Source organism: Zootoca vivipara, chromosome 5 (assembly GCF_963506605.1).
Source record: "Zootoca vivipara chromosome 5, rZooViv1.1, whole genome shotgun sequence".
In the NCBI taxonomy this organism is placed as follows: domain Eukaryota; kingdom Metazoa; phylum Chordata; class Lepidosauria; order Squamata; family Lacertidae; genus Zootoca; species Zootoca vivipara.
The window spans coordinates 67,817,852-67,836,466 of record NC_083280.1 but is presented as its reverse complement, the minus strand read 5'-3'; the positions used below and the strand labels follow the sequence as shown (position 1 = coordinate 67,836,466).

The 18,615-nt window shown below is 40.5% G+C and overlaps 1 protein-coding gene across 6 annotated transcripts in view; it reads left to right on the top strand.

Moving 5' to 3' along the window:
- PCDH15 (protocadherin related 15) overlaps nucleotides 1-18,615 on the top strand; it is a 608,113-nt gene that overhangs the window by 129,260 nt on the left and 460,238 nt on the right. Inside the window, exon 1 of one of the 6 annotated variants that reach the window (XM_060274883.1) lies at nucleotides 8,397-8,586. The exons of the other annotated variants lie outside the window; for them this stretch is intronic. The gene's annotated coding sequence lies outside the window, so the exon portion shown is untranslated. Of the gene's footprint in view, nucleotides 1-8,396; nucleotides 8,587-18,615 lie in introns of those variants that run through there. 6 annotated transcript variants of the gene reach the window in all.

The following is an 18,615-nucleotide window of genomic DNA, read 5'->3' as shown; positions in this document are numbered from 1 at the left end:
AATGTTGTTGCAATTTTTTTAGAGGAGTTTGCCACTTATGTTAGTGGGTTACACCAAGAAGTGTGGCAGTGTGAAGTTGTTCAAAGAGCAACATTTCACTTTTACTGGCAACACTATCCAGAATGCCTTGGGGCCAATGTGATATATAGCATAGCATGGCTTTGCTCCCATTCCATTCCAAGAAGTGTGAATGATAGGAAGTGTTGGGGAGAGTCTTGCACCATGGTGTACAATGTGAGGTTTTTCTTTTTAAAAAAACAACAACCTTATAATGCATGTGAAAACCCTCTTCTGTTTTTATTTTTGGATAATTTTATTTCCTTCCCTCAAAATCTTCTAGGAGGGTTTTGTTTTGCTGACTTCAGGCAGGAGTTCTTTTGGCAGACACCATCTCTGTGTTACAAAGATGTCTGCAAATGTGACGTGAAGGTTGGCAACATCAGCCCCTCCATGTGAAAATCCCTTGCTGATGGCCGCAGTGCATGGAGGCAGGCAGTCAGGTCATACATGCATAGCAGTAACCAGAGGAGGAAAGACCTCAGCTTGGAGGAGCTCAGACAGAATAAATGCCACCGTGCATATGCATCAGCACAACATGATGCCTTCATCAGCCCCAGCTGCAACAAAACATGTCTCTCCTGTATTGGTCTCCACAGCCACAGCAGGTGCTGTAACCTTCCAACAGTTTGATTTCACCCCCCAAATGCTCATTCCTCCATTGTTTCCTGAAACAGATGGATGCCAACAACATTTGTGTTGCACCCACCCAATGAATAGCTGAAATAATGGGGGGGGGCATAGTTGGAGTCATGATTACCATTTAATGTAAGTTATGTGACCTTCCTGCCCAAATCAGTATTTCTTTCATCACCACATATTAAATTCCATGGCTGAGAGCTGCTCACAAGCCATGCTGCGATGACCGCATTTCAGCTAGCTGTGGGAGTCCTTCCAACCTCTTTAACCAGACATACCTGTCCCAGGAGACACCACCTAACCTGCTTGATGGGTTCCAAACACTAGGGAGGAAGAGCAAAAACGTAATCAGAACTCTAGAGTCTGTGGCACAATCAGTTTTGAGTTAAATGACTGTAAAAGTTCACATATTCTTTAATGCTTGAGAGAGCTGCTTAGATGTTATTATTAAAACACAAAGCAGTTTCCTCAAGAGGTCAGGCTTGTCAGCCCTTGCTGTTTACTCACATGACTAGCAATGGCTAGCGAGTAAATAAATGTCTCATGAGTCAAGCCCTTAATCACTGGAGAAACTGAAAGAGCAGATTATTTATTCACTGAAGTGCTTTCATTTTAATGGAGTATTAGAGTTATTTGTGGATTTGTTTGTCCTAAATTACTAGATGCCAATTTTAGATGGGGGGGGGGTGAAGGTTATTTTTGGTGGTTTTGCAATGAATCTAGGCAGTGGTGTTTTGGTAGAAAATATTGTGCCAGTTCTCATATCTTTATAAAATTGCCATGTGTGGTAGTACAAAATGGCTGCCATGGCCAGCAAAGAATACACACACACACACACACACACACACACACACACACACAGAGAGAGAGAGAGAGAGAGAGAGAGAGAGAGAGAGAGAGAGAGAGAGATGGCTTTTCTTGTGCTGGATGGCTTTTCTTGTGCTGGATGAGCAGCACTTCCAACCACAATAGCTCTATTCACTATATGCCACACATATAGTCCCACTACACCCAATTGAGAACTCCAGTCTGTGGCTGTTGGGAATTGTAGTTCAAAACATATGTAGGATCATGCCCGGCTCTAGGGGTAGTCTCGGGGGTGCCAGGGCGCTGGGCCGGCAGGAGGGCGCTGCGCGGCAAAGCCACATGGAAGCCGTGCTGCGTGCTGCGCCCGCCCACTAGGGCGGGGGTGCCGGAGCGATCTCCATGCCAGGGTGCCAGGGCGCCCGACCGGCTTGAGACGGCCCTGTGTTGGATACCAAGTTGGGGAAGGGGGATATAGAGAAACAAGAAGATAACCATTTGAATCTGTTCTCTGAACCAAAAGTTAGAGAGAGAGAGAGAGAGAGAGAGAGAGAATACATATATCCATGTGTGTGTGTGTGTGTGTGTGTGCACGCACGCACGCACGCACGCACGCACAGATGCAAAGCCCTGTGCCCTGCTACTTTTCTGTTTCAATTGTTAAGAACAGCCGAGTAAAAACAAAATGAGAGAACAATTTAGCATACTACAGAATTGCTAGCCTCAGTTTAGAAGAAATTATTTTCTTGAAGCGATATGAGTTAAACCAGACATCCCCAAACTTTGGCCCTCCAGATGTTTTGGACTACAATTCCCATCATCCCTGACCATTGGTCCTGTTAGCTAGGGATCATGGGAGTTGTAGGCCAAAACATCTGGAGGGCCGCAGTTTGGGGATGCCTGAGTTAAACTATAGTACAAAGTTCTCATTCTTATCTAATGGGATTTTGCACTGTTGCTTCTCTAATATAACTTTTCACCTATGCATCTTAGTACAAAATATAGAAGTCCGTGTTTTAAGCAGCATATTTAGAAGCAAGGGGGTGGAAATTAATCAATTGTTATATAGCACACAAATGTTACATAAGAATATACAATATCAGGAATAGCTTTCACTTTTTGTAGGATTCAAAAGTGTTTCAAGAATCTTCCAGCCTAATGTGAAAATTTGAACCTCAGCTTTAATGATAGCTCTCATGATTAGGAGACACTTGCTAGAGCTGTGATAAGGATATTCCCAAATTAAAGAGGTTATTTGAAAATTGTGGTGTCACTGTGATGAGACAGTCTCTCTGTGTAGCTATATGAGCTACATCTTTATCTGTTTTAAGGACTGAAGACAACACCACAAGTCTGTATTTCTCCTATCCTGATACTTTCTGTATTGCAGCAGAGCACATCTACCTCCCAAAGATAAATATTTTCTGTTATATTTTCTTTTTATTTCTCCTGATGATTTGTGAATGCAAGGCATGTGTCCTGAAATGCTGGTTTGGTCTGTTTAAGATGTCACAATATCTCAGCACAGTTAGTGGTAGCTTTTAGAACTGCTCCATATGCATCTGTACTGAATATTCTCCAGTTTTGAATTTGGGATAGACACTCTTATTTTGGTGAGGTAGATCTTTCTTTCTTTCTTTCTTTCTTTCTTTCTTTCTTTCTTTCTTTCTTTCTTTCTTTCTTTTCTTTTCTTTTCTTTTCTTTTCTTTTCTTTTCTTTTCATTTCTTTCTTTCTTTCTTTCTTTCTTTCTTTCTTTCTTTCTTTCTTTCTTTCTTTCTTTCCTGCCCACCTTTTAAAAGAGAGCTTGGTTTTATTCTCTCCCTGCCCCAGCCACTGCCTTTCACCTGCTCCTCCCATACCTGCCCACCTCACCTGCTGCTTCCACCCTCCTGCATGGATAAAATGCCTTGTGTGGTCTTTGGGGCGAAGTAGTGATCTCTTTATACCTGCCTGGTGTTTCTAAAAGAAGATGAAGAGGTTCCTCTTAGTGGCAAAGCGGAGCACAGCCCTGCCAAGATTCTGAACCTCCCCAAACCTCCCAAGCTATGATCCAGTCTTTGCCCTGAAACCCACAATAATATCAATTTCCAGTGACTAGGAGGCTTCTGTCTAGCTCTATGTTGTACTTAAATCACAACATATTTAACTATCTGTGCCCAAAATACATGGAACATGGGCCAAGTAGTCTGATAATATTCCACCGTGTAAGAGGTTGGGGAGTTGCACATTTGTTGAAAATACCCTCTTCCTTATTTATTCAGCCCTGGTAACTAATGAACCATGCAGCCCTGCTTCCTTGTTAATGTTCTGCATCCTCCTTCTACTGCAGTTTAAAATTATGAATGATAATATAATAAAGTCAATACCCATAGTTTTTTTCTTTACTCAGGGTGATAATTGATCAATTTCTCAGGTAGGCTCTATGCAATTGAAGTTTTGATTTTCTGTAGTTTCTGTAAGTGATTACAGACTCAGATAGTAAAAACTGGGCTTGTGGCCAGATTTTTAAAAGTTCTCATTAAGTGTTAACTGCTTCCTGTTTGTTTATGTCTGAGAAGTACAAAGAGGGAATTTACCTTTGTACTTTCAGTAGAAGCTTTTGGTTGAAAAGAGCAGTGGCTTCCTTCTCTTTTTTCAACAGCCATGTGAAATTTCATTTTGAATTTCTGTTTATAGACATTTATCAAGTGTTGACTATACAAATACATATCACGGAAATTTTTTATTTTTTTATTTTTTGTTACATAATTACACCTGCTTAGACAAAAGAGAGTATTGTGAAATTTGTGGGTTACTGTTGTACAAGGACACTGGAAATAGATTCACCCCCCCTGTATTTTTATTCATTTTACACATTTAGTATGCAATGTTTTGATTCCAGAATGGTTTACAACAAATTAAAGAAGAAAAACAATGCAATAGTACTAAGACCAGAGCAGAGAATGATCACAGCATTAAAACTGCCAATATTATAATGTCATTGTGGGCTTAGTCGCAGTGCTGCCCGCTCTGAGTCAGTGTCTATGTGTAATATATGATTAATTAACTCAGGCAGACATCGATCTGGATTTAAAATGGCCACAACTTTATTCATTACAGATGTAGGTGAAATTTTGGCTCAGGCATATCCATTCCAGCCTCCAGCTGGAGGACTGGAATCGCTGCGGGAATTTGCCAGGATTATGACCTCCCCAAAACATCAGCCCACTGAGTTGGCTGTCGTAAGGCTGACTGCACTGAGGCAGGACAGTGCCATCAGCTTTTATGCCTCACTGGCTGCAAGGGCATGCATGCAGCCAATGCCCTTTTAGCCTGTGAGGCACACCCTGCAGGGGTGACTACTGATTGGCCCATTTGAGATGCAGCAGGTGGCAGGAACTCGAGCCAGATGTCCAGGCAGCCAGGGGGAATTCCACCAACGGCTGCTTGGCCATGTGCACTTTGTTCTCACTTCCCGGGATGGCAGCCAAGCATGAGAGGCTACAACAGGTGCCCACCCAGGAAGGGGAAAGTGTCCATTATACAACTCTATGGTGTGACCACACCTAGAATATTGTGCACAGTTCTGGTCTTAAAAACAGGCATTGTAGAGTTGGGAAAGGTTCGGAAAAGGGCAACTAAAATAATCAAGGGGATGGAGGCTTTTTAGTTAGAAAAGGTGGCCTGATAAAAGTGTATACATTTATGCATAGCATGGAGAAAGTGCATAGAGAAAGGTTTTCTCTCACACATTAACAGTAAAACTTGTGGACAGCCAATGAAGTTGGATGTTGTGGGATTAAGGACAAACAAAAGAAAGCATTTCTTCACATGGCATAGTTCCACCAAAGGCATTGATGGCTGCCAACTTGGATGGCTTTAAAAGAGGATTACACAGATTCACTGAGGTAAAAGCTATTAATGGCTACTCACCATGACGGCTGTTGCTCTTCTTTCATGGTCTTTGGCTGTATTCTTCAGGATGCTGGTGGCTGGAAGCTGCAGGGCGGGCAAATGCTTGGGCTCTGCATGCAGGCTTCCCATATTCATATGCTTGGCCAGTGTGACAAACAGATGTTGGATTAGATGGGCCATTGGCCTGACATAGCATGCTTTTACTAGGAACATTGTTTGCATTACTTTTCATAGATATGACGTTTTGCGGTGTGTGCATAATCAGGTGTCTTCAGTAATGGAGGTTCAAATAATGAGTTATGAAGATGATATAGGAAGTAGATACTGCTGTTCCATTGTTGATAGTAATCCACTAGGTCATCAAAATAAGTGCATTAGTAAAATCCACCACTCTGTGAGTTGAATCAATGAAACAGCATGAACATTCTGTTCCGGTTAAGCATGAGTTATAAATCATTTTCCATTATGTATGTGGAAATAACCTAGAATAACTGTTGGGTTACATGATCAACATGTTCATATGGCATATCGGGTGTGACGATTTAATGTTCAAATGCACTACTCAGTTTTTTAATGAAACAACTACAAAAATAGAGAGAAGGTTCTAGCCTAACTTACTTCTGATATACAAAGAAATTATATATTTCCATGTTTATTTCATAGGGGAGCATTCAAATATTCAATACTACTTGTACCAAATTACCAAACGCATCCAGAAATTCAGCAATGTTGCTAAAAGTGGAACTCATTTAGCAATTATTAGCAAAAGATGAAGTCTCTTGCTATGAGGCACTGCTTTCCATAAAAAAAAAAAAATCAAAAAGCATCAGACAACTCCACTGGGATGCTTACACATTTCTCTTTAAAGAACCCGACATTTTAAAAATAAGAAATATTTTTTTGTCTTTCTGTTGCTATTTTTTTATTAGTACTATTGGGTCCTTTCAACACTTTGAGAGAAATGAAACAAAATACAATTGAATGGCAATTTTTAACAGATTTCCTAAGAGACCCACACAATAAGCGTACTGGCTGTAGTCAAATTATTTGTAATTAGGTTACCCTAGGGAAGGAGACAATTGTAGCTTTCTTACAGCTCCCTGAGCAACTTGAAAAGATATTGAAACATTTAATGGTTTATTAGTCATAAAGAAAGGAAACTTGTTTTACTTTTGACTATTGAGTGTTTTTTTCTATAAAGGTTATTAAAGTTGTCTTAATCCATTATGGCAAAAAGAAGCAAGGACGAAATCCAGTTGGAACACTAGAATAAGAATGGCTTTATGAATGACTGAATTGCAGGCGCTGATCTTTCACATTTTTCAATAATGCTGTCTCTGGACACTACTGTCATTAAGCCTGCTATAAAAGGAGCTGGTAAACAAGTTGTGCTTGTTAACTTCGAGTTGATGAGATTTCTATTGCCAAGTGCCCCAGACTCATGCCCATTAAAAAGTGCAAGAGGTGTGTCTTTGACCACATGCCCTTTTCTACCCTGAATATAGCCACTACTTAGATATCCGCAAGCAGCTTGGGTTAATTAGAAGTGCTAACTACAAAAGCCATCAGATTGAGAACTGACCTCTGTCCCTCTCTGCTTCTCTCCTTTTCATTTTATCTTTACATTGTGTTTTTCTTATTTCTCTGTTTCTATTTCTCCAGGCTTTCTCCTTTACTTCCTGTTAATTTTTCCACTCAGCTTTACTTCCTATTAATTTTTTCCACTCAGTAAGTCCAGTTGAACTCAGTGGGACTTGTATCTGAGTAGACACCCACAGAATTCTGTTGTCAGTCAACCAAACACATTGGACAAGAAATTGGGAGAGAGATGTAATAAAAAAAAAAGGTGGCTGTATTACGAAAGCTTAGGCACGCAGCTACTTTCAAAAGAAATCATTAAAAATATGTTACTGATTTATATGAAAATTTACAAATGTTGAGCTACAGTTTAAAATTCAGTGTTGAAAAAGAAGTGCCAAATTCTGTGCATCATGATGTTGACAAATCGACATAATAATTTCTACTCTCCTGTAATAATGGAAAACATACATCAAAGTGATTTGTATTTCAGTGCCAGGTAGTAGGTGTCTTGTATTTATTTATTTATGTAGAGTTGTCTGTGGTTGTTGTTACTTTTTTTTCAAACAGCTTGATTTACATCAAGATACTAAAAGAATACAGTGCAGATGTTGAATATAATGTGCTTCTGGGACTCATCAGAAGGCACTTTACTGCCTTTGTTATGTGAGACCCACCTCTTTTGTGGAATTCATTCTGTTCTGTCCATTTTGAATGATTTTACCTGTTTTGAAATTCGATGGTTTCATAATTGTATATCATTGTAACCCACACTTATGAATGAATGAATACTGCATTTTGAAGGTTCCAGTCTTCAATGACAGCCCCTTACAGCTGTCTTGCCATGATTCAGATGTGTACAGCAAGGATCCTGTCTGCTTGAGTGAGACAGCACCAGTAATGGGGACACTGGACTCGGCCCTCAGTAGGAAGCTTGAACCTGACAGCCAGCCCGCAGATCACATAACTACTGAACTGGGGGACTCCTTGAGCCAGGACTTCCCCACCAGGGATTTCACATTTCCAAGTTCCTTCTCATCAATGCAGGCAGTGCACCAGGTGGGTGTGTAGAAGGAGAAGTGACAGAGAGCTTGCCGTCAGGATGATGTTCTGATATCAATCTTTCTCAAACTTGGGTCTCTAGCTGTTGTTGGACTACAACTCTCACCATCCCTGACTAATGGTCCTGCTTGCTAGGGAAGATGGGAGCTGTAGTCCAACAACAACTGGAGATGCAAGTTTGAGAAACACTGCCTTCTCCTTTAAGGCTCTTGGCTCCTCAGCTGGTGAGCATGTGTAGTCAGAATCAGGAGGTATAGTGGAGCTGAACAAGTGATCAACATCAGCTGACCTCTCCAGGGTCTTGAAAGCTCTGCATCTGACTGCTCTTGCTTATTAATTATTTTCTGGCCTTTCTGACTCTGGCATTTTGTGCTTTAATGCACTGCATCTTGGATCTGTATCACACATTGGAGCTTACCAGTTCCTGCTTGACTCATCTGCTGAAGAGTGCTAGCTTTACCATCTGTATGTTCCAGTATCTTGGAACATAGCAGCTTGGGCTTGTTTGGAAGAAAACATGACTCACTTGAAGTTTTGTGCAGGCAATAAATGTAAGTATGACAAAGTGCATCTATGGCATTCCATCAGTAAAACAATAGCAACACATATGTATATTTCTGGATTAAGATTCTTTGCATTGATAGTTATTTTGATAGTTTTTTTTTTCTTAGAAGCAGGACTTTTGCAGTTTTTTCATCTTTGCTTTCTGTAATATAGTCCCTTTTCTCACGAGGAAGCCTATTCAGCATAATGGAAAATCCCTTAAAAAAAGGGATAACTTGGCAGCTATGACCCCTATGAGGAATGCATGGCTCTGATTTGCTTAGGATGGGTGATCATAGTGATTTTTATGACTGGCAAAGGAGATGAGATGGAAAGAAGTGTCTTAGTCACTGGAAATGTATCAATATGGCTATGGGTTACAGGACAAAGACTGGACCATGGCTTTCGAGGTTTTAAGGACACGTGTCAGAATCTTGGCAGGGCTATGCCGCACTTTCTCCATAAGAGGAGTCTCCCTTGCCACACTATAGTTCAACTGTGTGTTGTATGAAGAAGTCTGTCTTTTTGTCTGTCCTGAATGTTTCAACATTCAGCTTCTTTGGATGGCCCTCACTTCTAGCGCTTTGAGAAGGGGAGATAATCTACTCACTTACATTTTCAACTTGTACCAGCCAGTGTTAGCTGAATTTGGAAAAGAAAAGTGAAGACAAGTTGCCTTGAATTTTCTCACTGCATAGCACAGTAGCTAGCAGCCTAATCTTTTCATCTGTCAAGTGTAAAGCAACAAATTGGAGATAAGCTTTATACAGAACAGAAAAAAACATGGCTAAGTTTATACAAATATTTGACAAGTCATTTTGCACTCTCTCTATAGGGTTATATTCTGGAAATCTTTTAAATTGGTAAGAATCAGAAAATTGTTTACTGGTGCTGATATTTTGTGGCTGTCAGAATTTGGAAAGCATGAGCCCAATAAAATATAATAAAAAAGCCCCAAGAAAATATATTATGAAAGCATGCCAGGCATTCCTTAGCTTCTTCTCTTGTATCTTCTTTGAGCCTTTTGGGGCACTGTGCTTGTGCTGTTCTTCAGGAATAGAATTAATTTCAGTATTGGCAGAGATTATTCAATTTTCGAGTGTAATTTTATTCTAACTTAAATTTGTGGGCAACAGTTTAAGCATACTTCAGTGCTTCCTAAATTCAGTTTCATATCATTGGTCTGGACAAACAGGGCATTTTCATTTTGAGATTTCAGGAATCTTGTAATCAGGAGGCAAATGAGTTTATGTAGTAAACAAGTGTATAGTATTTTAGTGTGTATGCCTATCAAAACCTTAAGACCTTCTTCTGGTGCCTGGGTATGAGTGTCCCTGCCAAATGAAGTGATGTGGGTGGATACTAGGGAGAGGGTGTTCTTGGAAGTGCAACATTCGCTTCTCCAGAGGGAATAGCTTCTGTGGAGAAGCTCATTTGGCACCTTCTCTGATTTCTGGATTTTTAAAAAATGCTGTTATTGACCCCACCTGAAGAGTTTTTTAAATTCACCTAGGCTTTTTCATTATAATTTAATTATGCTATTTTCTCTCTCTACACCAAATATATTTTGGGTTTTGTGGGTGGGTGGGTGTGGGTGTGTTGTATTGTTCTTTGTGTATTTTAATTACATTTTGTAGAAATGTTTATTGGTTTGTAAACCACCCAGGGAATAATTATCTGTTGGTAGCTATATAAATATGTTATTGTGGTCAGTTACCTGTGTCCCTGTTTGGATATTAGTTCCCCCCACCACTTTAGGATTCTCCCCGCAAATTACTAGGAGCTAGCCTGTGATTCATGTGCTCTCTCCCCCCCCCCCAATATTTCTCTCTTTAAAAAAAGGTAAAAAGGTAAAGGACCCCTGACAGTTAAGTCCGGTCACGAACGACTCTGGGGTTGTGGCGCTCATCTTGCTTTAATGGCTGAGGGAGCCAACGTTTGCCTGCAGACAGTTTTTCTGGGTCGTGTGGCCAGCATGACTAAGCCGCTTCTGGCGAAACCAGAGCAGTGCACAGAAACACTTTTTACCTTCCTGCCGTAGTGGTACCTATTTATCTGCTTGCACTTTGACGTGCTTTTGAACTGCTAGGTTGGCAGGAGCTGGGACCAAGCAATAGGAACTCACCCCATTGTGGGGATTCGAACTGCCAACTTTCCAATCGGCAAGCCCTAGGCTCAGTGGTTTAGACCACAGCACCACCTGCGTCAAATCATAGCTCAACAATTCACCTCTGTGTTAGCCTGGAGAGCAAAGGAAGGTGTATGTGAGCTGGTGCAACCCCTCCCCCCAAATGCTACTGATCTCTGCTTGGTACTAATCCTGAAGTAGGAAGAACAGAAGGAGAAGCAGTAGCAATAAGAAGCCATTAACATTTTGTCACAGTGAACTTTCCTGTTACTAAAACAAAATGAAGATTCTCAGTTTATAAAAGAGAGAGAGAACGCATGTCACAAAGGAAGAGGCAAAAGGGGAGGATATAAATAGATTGGCAGAAGGTATTCTATGTTGCACTGTAATTAGAATAATAAAATCGTAGAGTTTGAAGGGACCACGAGGGTAATCTGGTCCAACTCCCTGCAATGCATGGATCTTTTGCCCAAAATGGGCAACATCTGTAAATCTGCCACCTGATATAATCAAGGAATATGCAAGATGGATGTGCAAGAAGTATATGATTAGAGAGAGAACATATGCCATTGTAGAACCTGCAAATTGCACAGCAAAATAGGATTGATGGAGTATAATTATTATGCCGTCCTGTTTACAATACCATCACCGAATGACTAGGATCACGAAGCAACTGTCCTCAGTCTCAGATGCCTTAATTTGCCCTCAATTACACTGATCATAGCAAAACATGGTAACATAGCACCATGATATCATCTTATTCACTATGTGATTTTATTGAGGGCAATTAAAGCAAAGCATTGACCTTACTCTATATGGCCAAGGGCTCTTGATTCTTTTTAAAGCAATAAGTGAAAAAGGAGTATTGCTTTTTACTGTGAATGCCTTTTCACTTTGGCTGTAGCATTGGGGTATATTTGACCTAGTTTTCTGTGTGTGGTTTTAACATGTTGCAGACTATAAAACATAAAGCACCTGCTGTGACAAGCACTTCCAAACCTATTGCAGTAGAGTTGAAGGTTTGTCAGGTTTCAAGTGCCAATGGGGGAAACTTGTGTCATGTACTGTAGGTATAGTACCACTGATCGTCATTTCAAGGTATTTAGAACATGGTTTGAAATGCCAGAATTGGGTCTAGGTAAAAGGGATTCATTGATTCTTTGAGTTACAGTTGCCAACATGCATGATTATAATTGCTTGATTATAACTTTATTTGAGGGCCATTACTATTAGGTATGCCAGTTTGGAAGGGCAGTTTATTCACACTGCAATACATTATCCCATTATAGCCTGCTTCTTTGGTGGATAACGGGTTGCCGTTATCAAGCTGAACAGGGTAATTTGCTTCCAAACTTTCTTAACAGTGTATATACCTTACCAGAAGTAGCTCCCGTTAAGTTCAATGAGACTTACTGTCTGGTAAGAAAGTATAAGATTGCCACTTAAGTGTTCAGAAACTGCAGTTCTCCATAACAGAATGCCAGGGAGCAGTCCTTTTTCTGAGAGGAAAGCAATAATTTGGCCTTTGGAGTTAAAGTCCTGCCGTAAATGGGGGAGGGGGAGTGATGTCTCATAGTTGAAAGCAAAATGAACTCTTAGGTGTGGAGAACAATGCACAGGACCAAAGAACAGGAGAGACTGTGTGCTATAGGCACAAAGCAGAGATGGAGTCGGGAGACAAGGGCCAGTTGGCCAAGAGTCGGGTGGTACAGAATCGGACGGCAGAGAGATGCAAAGCAAGAGGTTGAGAAACAATGGGTGGTATGGGGAAGGAAATGATAAAAGAAGGGACCAAGGAGAAAGAGGCTGTTTATTTTATTTCTATTTCACTTAGCAAAATGTGTATATTGCTTATGTGTAAACAAAACCCATAACAAATAATATAAAGCGTACAAAAAATTGTCAATAGAATGAATGTTAAAAGCAAGTTTTTTCCTGTAAGTATTCCATAAGAATAAAGCAAACGGTTGCAATTATAATATTCTAAGCTAAAATTACAGATTAAAATATGCATCAGCTTTACATGGCTGGGTAGGCTTTCCTAAACAGAAAATATTTATGCATCTTCCAAAAATAATACAGCAAAGCTGCCTTCCTAATGAGAAGGGAGTTCCAGAGTGAAAGTCTTACAAGTGAGAAATGAACATTATGTGGCACTTGTATAAGGGCCAATATCACAGACCAAAGTCGTTGAATGAGTATACAGTCATACCTTGGTTTAAGTACTCTTCGGTTTGTGTACTTTCAGTTTAAGTACTCCGCGGACCCATCTGGAATGGATTAATCCACTTTCCATTACTTTCAATGGGGAAGTTCGCTTCAGGTTAAGTACGCTTCAGGTTAAGTACAGACTTCCGGAACCAATTGTGTACTTAAACTGAGGTACCACTGTATATGGTCCTTCCATTGCTAAGGAGAGCAGAGACTGTAAGACTGTGTGATGGGGATGCAAGGAGGTATAGGTTTGTCAAGTTTATGCCCCCAAAGGGGTTTTGTGCCTTTAAGAGTCTAATAAAAGGAAGAGCTATTCCAGGTGCCAGCAAGGAGACCCACTAATCCTAAATTGGTAGTAAAGACCAATATATGCAGCCAGGGCATATATTGACCTGAAGTAGCCAGGGAATATTTGGCTGCAAGCTTCTAGTTCATATTCTAAAGCTATAAAAGATGCATATTTAAAGCTAACCCACTTAGCATCATGAATCTGTTGCACTTGGACACCCAGGGGGATGAAAATCCTGTGGCTTAAATCTTCCAATTGATGTTGGCTCTTCTTTTCACATTATGCATTGCTTATGTTTGGGGTTTGCACAGAAAGAGCTTCCCAGCAGCAAATGCTGAGAATAACAATAGAATTATTAAATATCAATATGTTGCTCTTCCTCTGCAGGACAGTATTGAAACCACACATTGAGAAGGAGGAAGTAACTGGATGAAGTCAAAATCCTTTGATACTTAAAAAAAAAAATCCATAGATGCTGAGCGAGTTTCTGTCCACTGACTGTTCAGAGTGGACATGATCATTATCAGATATTGCTCTTAACAAATAACAAGCACTGAGCCTGCAGAATGAAGTTTTAACTTTAATGAAATCTGGCATCTCATTCTAGAGCATATAGAATCAGCAAAAAAAGTGTTAATTAAGAATAGATGTGAATAACCTAGTGCCCTCCAAATGTTGATCTACAACACCCATCAGCCCCAACCAGCAGGACCAACAGTGAGAGGGTGATGGGAGCTGTAGTCCATAACATCTGGAGGATGACAGATTCCCCATCCCTAATTTAGAAGGGATGCATACATGGGAAGTATGCATGGAATCCTGTATACATGAAAAGGTCCTGCTAGGTTATCGTCTCTGCCTGTTTCATTTCCTACCTTATTGTAAAAATGTAAATGTGAAAATCTCTGGAGTTTTGTTCCCCCCTCCCCAATCATAGCTGCCAAGTTTTCCCTTTTCTCGCGAGGAAGCCTATTCAGCATAAGGGAAAATCCCTTTAAAAAAGGGATAACTTGGCAGCTATGTCCCCAATGGATTTTTAACTATAATAGATAAACACAAGCAAAAATACAACCACAAGTACAAAAAAGAAATAAATAATAAAAATGGCAGTTTTAAGTAAAATGATTATATTTTTCAGTGTAACTTATTAGTACTACTACTATATTAGTATCCTGCCTTCTTCTCAGACTAGAACTCAATGGAGTTCATGCAGATTCAACATGAAGCATACAATACGGAAGGCTAAAAGCATATAATATTTTTAAAAGTAATTAAGCTTTGCCAGACATTTCTTCCCAAGCAAGCAAGCAAGCAAGCGAAACAAAAACCTTCTTGCCCCTTGAACCATGAGAGGCGAGAGGGTATAACTAGTGGTGGTGACATGCTCACTAGGGCTTTGTTTCCAGTAACAGCCTGAAAGCAAGTCTTTTCACTATCTAGTAAATCCTCCTCATCCATAAAGGTAAAGCGACCCCTGACCATTAGGTCCATTTGTGACCGACTCTGGGGTTGCAGCGCTCATCTCACGTTATTGGCCGAGGGAGCCGGCGTACAGCTTCCAGGTCATGTGGCCAGCATGACAAAGCCACTTCTGGCGAACCAGAGCAGCACACGGAAACGCCATTTACCTGCCCCAAAGCCCCCCCCCTGCCACCAGAGAGCTCCAGGAAATCAGGGCAGTACGCAGGAAGGCATCCATCCAACCATCTATTCTCATACCAAAAAGAATAAAAAAGAAAAAGAAAAAAAAGAAAAAAAGGAAAAACAAAACAAAACAAAAACAATCTTTTTTCCACTCATAATTAATAAACCATATTTTGTGGGCTTCCCCGACCTCCCCCCTTCCCCGGTTTTCGTCCCGGGGGAGGAGGACAGAAACCCAACCATAAAATGGACCACCTCTGACTGCTCACCTGCGTGGGATGCTTCTGTGGCAGGGGAGGACCCATGGAGGGGGGTGTGAAGAAGGTGGAAAAGGTGTTCATGTATGTACCATTTTTTGTAATTTGTAAAATCAATAAAAATTATGTTAAAAAAAAATAAAAAAATAAACGCCATTTACCTTCCCACTGTAGCAGTACCTATTTATCTACTTGCACTTTGACATGCTTTCAAACTGCTAGGTTGGCAGGAGCTGGGACCAAGCAACGGGAGCTCACTCCGTCGCGGGGACTCCAACCACTGACCTTCTGATCAGCAAGCCCTAGGCTCTGTGGTTTAACCCACAGCATCACTTCCTATTGTTCTAAAACTATATAAGGGGGACGGGGACACAAAAGAAGTGGACCAGGAGGAAGGCGCTCTGATGGGATGTGGAAATGGGGGGAGTTTTGGGAAATATTGGTGACCACATAAAATGAGGTTGTAGCCCATGGACTGCAGGATGCCCACCTGTGCATTTTAAGTTCGTTCCAGAACCAGGGTAGTGACAGATCATCTTAGTGTACAATATGCCTAGCTGTATGGTGCCTCCCTGAAGCAGTTTCAAGTTGCCTCCATATGGTTAAGTATCATGAAAATATCCCTTGGTGTCCCTTAGCAAGATTTCTAGTCTCAGTTTCTTCGAAAGGCTGAACACTACATACATTCTTTGTCTGTGTTGCTGCTGCTGTTCCTGCCGCTGCTGGTACTGTTTAGTAGTATATTTTGCCTGCACGTATCTGGAGTGAAGATTCACAAGGCATGTATTTTGTGTAAAGTCCACAACTTTAATAAAGAAGGTTTAGGATCTGCATAAAGTCATAACAAATGACTGTGACTTTGGAATTTGCACAGATAATTCTATATGCATTTACAATTTATAAATAGCATGTCACACTTATGCAGCGCTGCAAATGTATGCAACCCAAATGTGTTCTGTGGTGCAAAATGCTATAGTTTGCTAGTTTACACACTGTATTAGGTGAGAGAATTTAACAGGAGATGCTGCAGTGAAAATGTAGTGTCCCCTAGTGGACAAGCACTGCATCTGTACTGTAGTAATCCTGTTCTCTTGCAACATTTCTGTGTCAAAATTAGTGCCCCATCTGTAAGCGAAACTGATTTCAGAATAACTATGTTCTGTAATTAAAAATACGTATATCTAAAAAAAAATGCATTCCAGTATTAGATCTTGACATTTTGCTTTATGAAAACTAAAGCCATTTATATACATAAATAGCAGAAATAAAATAGTTTTTTTTCTTTTGAATATGAAGTCTAACTTCAAGTATGTATGTTATTTAATCGTTTAAGCTCTGCAAAGCTTGAACTATGCAGAATAATAAAGGCTTAACTTCACAAGATTAGATTCTTTAGCAAACATAAGCCACAGAACATTGCTCTAAATTGTGTTAACTTCCATCTTTCTCATTGAACTGAAAACCCACTGCAGTGTGATTTTTTTATCCACAGAGGGCCAACTTAATGAACTGAAGAATGCATATGGTTAAAAAAAGAGAAAAAGAATCACGAGTGTTTCCAGACAGGAGTTTATTGTGGATTCAGTGCTGTTAATGCACACATTTCTTTCTTTTTTTGCAGCATCCATAATGTTGTCATCACCATGTCAGCCTGGACCTTTTTCCATTTCCCCTTTAATCTGAATTTCCCCTTATTAAGGAAAATTGAATAAGTACAAAGAACTTGTTCTACATCTCCCTGAATTGCTCTAAATGTGCATCTAAGCCTCGGCTCTCATTTTTCTGAGGCAGGATTCCTCAAACTCTGCCCTCCAGATGTTTTTGGCCTTCAACTCCCATGATTCCTAGCTAGCAGGACCAGTGATCAGGGATGATGGGAATTGTAGTCTCAAAACACCCGAAGGGCTGAGTTTGGGGGTGCCTGGTCTGAGGCTTCATTTGTCTGTTTAAGAACTATATATCCTTGGTAAGGATTCTGCTGAGCACAGAATATATTAATAGCTGCTACAACCCCTTGAAGAGCTCCTTAAGACATCAAACTGGGCTATTTGTAAAAGTGGTGTTTTCTTTCTGCTTTGCTAGAATCATTTTTTCTGTGAATAAGATGACAATCCTTTTTTAAAAAAACAACTGAAGAGAAATACTACATCCCAACACCATGTGGGACACCCTCATGGCTGCATCTAAAATATGGCTTTTAGAGCATTTGACCTTTCTTAATCTCAGGGTAATACTTCACATTACTGAAGACATGCTGTGCCTACCAGAAATGCCCTCCTTGTCAAGGTCTCCAAACTCTCATTCAGTAGCAGTGACAGATTCACAGAACATTATCCTATTGTGCACACCTCACCAGTGGTAGCTAGTGATCTGAAGCTTAGGACGAAGGAGGCACATGATGGTACCCTGTCACAGAGTTAAATGGTTCACTACACCATGGAGATAAAAGGGAGAATCAACAGAGAAGTGCTTTTTTGATGACCGCTGTCTCTTGCGGTGGGCAATGCCTGCTTCAGTAGATTTCAGACTCTTGTTTGTGCAATGTCACCAACAAGATGATTCAGTTTGCTCATTGGCTTTACTTGTTGCTTACGATCCCTTTTATGTTCCATTCATAGTTAGATTATAATAATACTTGAAATGGGGGGTGGAATCAGGAGAAGGATACCAAAGTAATGTGCAGCAGTAATTGGAATATTAGTTTGTAAGTAACCTCAGGAAATCATGTGGAATCTGAATTAAGTGTGCTGTTGAGCAGGATAATCCTTTCTTAATCAGCACTCAAGAGGAATACATAGTTTCTAAACCTGTAAAATAAATTCCAGCGAGAACTTTTATTTTATTTTAAAAAAAACATGATTCTGGCTGAAGGCAGCCTATGGGATGAAATGAGTTATGGTGAATACTAAATCAAAGTAACATAAGGAAAATGTTAGGTGTCTTTCTCACCCCTGTCCATTGCCCATGCAAACTTGGGGTGCCATCCAGTGATGGTCACCCATTTATGCAATGGCACATTAGGTTTATCTTCCTCCTCCTCCAGCCTCTGTATGCACCCAAAATTTGTTCTGGCAGGGTTGGATTACCAGACTGGTAGCAAAAGAAGCAGGAAGTCGTGGGAAGAGGAAATGGTGCAGATAAAAAGGCTGTGTCCTCAGGAAACCACTATGGTAGTGGTGGAAACATTCACCCCTTAGAAGACAGCCTTGCCTTATTGGTATTCTGCAAGGAAATATTTTACCACCACCAGGTTTTTTTTTTGCAGAACAGACTCTACATGGTGCCCTTGCAGCCATAATTGGGATTTTAAAAGAAGGGAAAGGGGGTTGGGGTTGGAAGCCATTTGGGGGCAATAGAATGGCTCACTCAGATCTGGCTGAAGAAGATGAATCCTTTGAATTCATGCCAAAAACACAAAGCTACAAAACCAATCTTAGGTTTTTGAAATCTCCATTGGTCCTGGCCAATCTCAGCAACAAGAAAACAATACAGAAAATTAGAGTGA